The sequence below is a fragment of the Nicotiana attenuata genome, chromosome 6 (genome assembly GCF_001879085.1).
Source record: "Nicotiana attenuata strain UT chromosome 6, NIATTr2, whole genome shotgun sequence".
NCBI classification, from domain to species: Eukaryota; Viridiplantae; Streptophyta; class Magnoliopsida; order Solanales; family Solanaceae; genus Nicotiana; species Nicotiana attenuata.
In genome coordinates this window covers 88,776,716-88,781,701 of record NC_031994.1, presented here as the reverse complement: position 1 = coordinate 88,781,701, position 4,986 = coordinate 88,776,716, and the positions used below count along the sequence as shown (strand labels likewise).

The window sequence follows — 4,986 nt, the reverse complement described above, 5'->3', positions numbered from 1 at the left end:
GTGATGAATTATTTTGTCACCTAAAATTCATATTTCGTCACAAAAGGCTTTCATTGACAAAAAATATTTTATCAATTTTTCGTCCTTAAAACACCGTCACTAATAGTATACAAAGACAACTTTGTGTTCCGTCGCTAAAAAGAGTTATAATAACTACGAATTCATTTTTCGTCCCTAAAGTGATAGTATTTATGACGAACAAGTTCGTCCGAAAAAGTATAAAAAATTTGTAGTTGATAGTGCATTTTCATCACTGAAAAGGTCATTAATGCCGACGAAACTACTTTGTCACTAACTATTTAGTTTAATTAGTGACTGACATAAATTGTCTCTATAATTGTATGTATTTCGTAGTTGAACAATTGAAATTCCATCACTAAAGAATGCCTTTTATATACAAAAATTTATTTTGTCTCTAAATGTATAAATTAGTGACAACTCTGCTTTTATAAATAAGGTTTACAATGTGTAGTTAAAATTATCGATTCGTCACTAAAAAATGTTAACACTACTGACAACAAAAATGTTACTATAAATCATCATGATTAGTGACAGTTACAATAGTCAAAAAATACAAAGATAATATGTCGTCAAAGAATATATTATACTATTGATAAGGCAATTCTAGGAAAATGCGATTGTCTAAAAATGTACAATGTAATTTAACCAATATTGCATCTTTCTCCTCTCTTGTGAGTTCTTTCCATTTGTTTGGAAGTGACAGAAATTTTTGAAGAGTCATTCCCAACTCATTGGATAGCTTTGCTGATGGAATCGCCTTGACTGACCTCCATTTACCAACTAGGATCTCTGGTATCATCTTTTCTCCCAAAGACTTCTTTATTTCTCAATACCTTTATTCTAGCTTTTCCACAACCTTCCTTGTTTCAAGTTGAATATGCACCTATTTATAAGAAAAATCAATTCACAATACTATTTAACATATATATATATCAAAAACATATGGAGCATATACATTAGTAACTTCTAAATTACAATTGAACTTAATCATTATAGCTTTCTCATAAGTGAAAGTTTACCAATTCCTAGTATATCATCACAAAGTTTACATCCACAAACTAATCTATGTGGCAGAATAAACTATGTTCATATATAAGTAGCTATTAACTATCAAAATGTAAGGTAACCTATGTGTGCTTTCTCACATTAGAATAAAACCTGAACCTCATTTCATTTCACTGACAAGAAAAAAAAAGATAGAAGTTTAGAAAATAAAATCCAAGCATCCTTTAAAACATCATAGAGACAAGGAACCCACTTGTATAATAAACACCTGTGATTAGGCAGTAACACAGATTAAGCAGCCACAAGACCCTTTTTATCAAGAAGCTAGTACGCATATAGTTTGTGAAAATTCAAGTCTTCTTTGCTGACTCAATTACACATTCACCATTGAAATGTTATGCTCGTTAATGGATGATATTGTCTGCAATGTTAATATCTAACATTATAATTCTCATTCACTGTCCAAAGGATCCATGTCATTATAGTTCCAGTAATTTACCTAATCAATTCTTTGTATCCAAACATCAAATAAGCAAACCTCAAAGAACCTGTCACTTAAGATGCAATAAGTGTAGTTTTAGTTGGGTTTCATTGTTTTTTCCTTTTTCTTTCAAAGTCAAAATAGCTAAATTATTTCCGTAACTCCAAAGGTCAAGAAGACATGAACACATCTAGCTTTCCAAATTATGAGAAAGAAAAATTGCATTACTCTGTTAATCTCTTACAACAATTCTCAATTTTAAAAGCATTTAAAAAATATTTAACAGTCCTATTTTCATACTTCCTCTTCTACTTATAGTAGCAACTACGTATATTTAGCAATTATTTGGCGACTATATATTTATAAAATCAAACCAATCATTCAACCATGGATATTATATCAAATTAAATATGATGATCTATAGAATAGTAAGTTGTAAACAATCTACCTGATTGACTCGAGAGTTGGGAAAACTAGGTGGCAGTTGACCCCCAAAGTGTTGAATAAGAAAACACATTTATTGGAGCTGATAATAACAGAAAAATACAATGATTAGAATATGAAAATCAAGAACAGTAGGAAGCTGTCAAGCTGATTATAATAACTACACATTTCACTTGCAAATAATGGTTTTCTTACTTGTCCCTTCTTCCAAGCATCTTACGCACGCTGATTTTAATTTTTCTTCATTGCAAATGTAACTACAGTTGCTTGAAAATTATTGGTATCTACAGTTTAGAAGTACTTCCCTATTACAAAGCACAAAAGCAATTTGCATACAATGGTCTTATAAACTTTTTTGAGACTGAACAAGGGTCTTATAAATTAAAATTGACTTATTAATACTTTAGCATACTGATCTCATTCACTAAGCCTTTTGATGCAGCAGCTATGGTGAACGTCGAGGATAAACTATTCACAGATATTCTTGCAGAATAAGAAATCTCTCCGTGAAATAATTAGGTAGAGAGTATCTATTCCAACAAAGTGTACCCAGTAGATATTTATCAAGGGAGTGAAGTAAAAGGCATGAAATATTAATTATATCCCTAGTAAGGTAACTTTTACCTAAAACGTAAACTATAAATGTTTATTTAACAAAGACATAATTCGGAACATGTAAAGAAAAAGAAGAAAGAACAAAGAGTCGGTCAAAAGTGAAGAATTCCACTTCTCATTACTGCATTTAAATCGCATAACTAGAGTAGAAATTCAGAGATCATGACTTATTATATTTTGTTCACCTTCACTTCCTAAGAGACTAAATTGAAAGCAACTATTTCAATTACTGTAACTAATGATGCAAATTACAACAACTTCAGCGGAAAAGAGGACTTAAACATTAATAAAAATTAGCCACTTCCAGATCAATCTTTTGCACCATACCCTATTTTATGCATTAGGCAATTAAAAGCAGAAAAATGGAAGAATATAAATAGCATTTTTCAAGAAAACAAAGATACAATCCGAAAAGATTCATCTGAAAGCACTCGGCGATTAAGAAATAATCCAATGGTGGTAGTGAGTTGGTAGAGCAAAAGTGTGATAACAACTTCTGCTAAACCTCCTTTCATCAGAGCCAAAGGATCTGAAGGATGAGATTTTCCCAAAATATTATCTTTTCCTTCTAAAGATAATCCTGGTATGAATTGATGGTTGGTGTTAACTTTCAATTATAATCTATAGCTAGACTACTAAGCTTATAGAGAGAGCTTTCAAAGGAAGACCAATCGCAATCCAACTCTGGCTTTTAGGATACACGATTTCATGTTTACTAGAAAAGTTACCGCTGGTATAACTATTATAATTCTAACTTTTCTAATATTTCTGAAAATTACCTAGTAATTGGCAAAGTTTGAAACAAAACTATGAATATGTTCTGCTATTATAATAGGTTTACACATGATATTTTCTTTTTCTCATATTTTTCAATCTAAATACACATTGCAAGTTCCACCAAAAACTACCAAAATACATTAATAAAGTTAGCAAATGTTGAAAGTAAACTTTATCATGAAAAACCGAAAGGTTTTACTCCAAATATATTCAACTATCCATTTTAACATTTCGGGAAATTATATGCTTAACTAGGAAATACCAAAAAGAAAATCAGGAAAAGCTAAAGAAAGAATAAAGATTTCTTGAACTTACCCACAACCCATATCAATACGATAGGGAAATTCTGGAAATTAATAAAGCATAATCACTTGTCCTATTCACATAAGGGCATAACAGAAAAATTCTTAAAATTAGCATAAACACTCGAGTCATGTTTGCCTTATTGCATATTTTCTCAAGAGCAAAATAGTTATCACAAAATTACTAACTTACTAATGTAAAGACGATTCAGAGCAAGAAGAGAAAACCTAACACAAACCTTGGAGTAGAAAGTAGCGTAACTGCTTTGTACATATCTTCGATGGACTTTGGATGATTAAAATCTGCTCAAAAAGACAAAAAGAAGAACAAAAGCCCCTAAATAAATAAGATTATAAAGAATCCGAGGTGATTGGTTGAATTCCTAAATTATTCTTCAATGTGAATACATTAACAAAATAGGAGATAAATCAACCTCCAGAAGTAATCTAGATTTAACATGCTTAACGAAGAGAGATACCAAACAAAGGTTTCAATTGTAATTGGGTAATTGAACGGAGAAAACCTAGAGCCAAAGTGAAAAATAAAAGAGGAAATTTTTCGTTTTGCCGCGTTTACCTTTTGGCGGAAAGTTGAAAAGAAACCAAATTTTTACGCCAAAAACTAGGTACTAAAAGATTTTTTTAAAATATAAAATCAAGATTTAAAGTTTATGAGTTATTATAACTACTTGAAACACATTTATGATTATAATTATGTTTAAATAAATGTTTAATTAGATCACATAAACCGACATGATCCACCCCTAAATATACATAATTAGTTGTAAAGAAAATGTGTTTCACCAAAAATAACAAACGTTTTGCAAACAATAAAAAATTATTATTGTCAATTTATTATATTTTAAAATTTATTGAATAACCAACAAAATATGTCAGCGTGATTAAAAGATTTGCTAATATAAACAAAACACTTCAAAAATTTAATTACAGCAAAACATCTCTATGATGATGTTACGATCCGAATTTTCCACCCTCGGGATCGTGATGGCGCCTACTCTTGAAAGCTAGGCAAGCCGACAATCAGTTTTACCACATTAATTATGAACAAGAACAGAAATAAATAATAGCTAAAGCCAAACAGAGATAAAGTGCGGAAGTGTTATAACAGTTTAACAACTCTAGTACATGACTACCCCATTGATCTGGTGTCACAATTCACGAACGTCTAAGAAATTCTACAAATATAGGTTTGAAAGAAATACATATGTTCTCAAAATAGAAAGAGACAGAAAATCCAAAATGGGGAAGAAGGGGACTTGATCACGCCCAACTATGCCTTAAAAGGACTCTGCGGACGTTGCAAACATAACCCGAGTATTA

The 4,986-nt window shown here is 30.7% G+C and overlaps 1 long non-coding RNA gene across 2 annotated transcripts; it reads right to left on the bottom strand.

Annotated features, from left to right (window-relative positions):
- Positions 510–4,211, bottom strand: LOC109227400. Of its 2 annotated transcripts, XR_002068272.1 has the most exons (4): positions 4,080–4,211; positions 3,885–3,948; positions 1,956–2,033; positions 510–904 (listed from the first exon to the last, which is right to left on the bottom strand). It is a non-coding gene; the product is annotated as an uncharacterized LOC109227400 (long non-coding RNA). The 2 variants fall into 2 exon arrangements; XR_002068271.1 differs by having other exon boundaries at positions 3,885–4,211.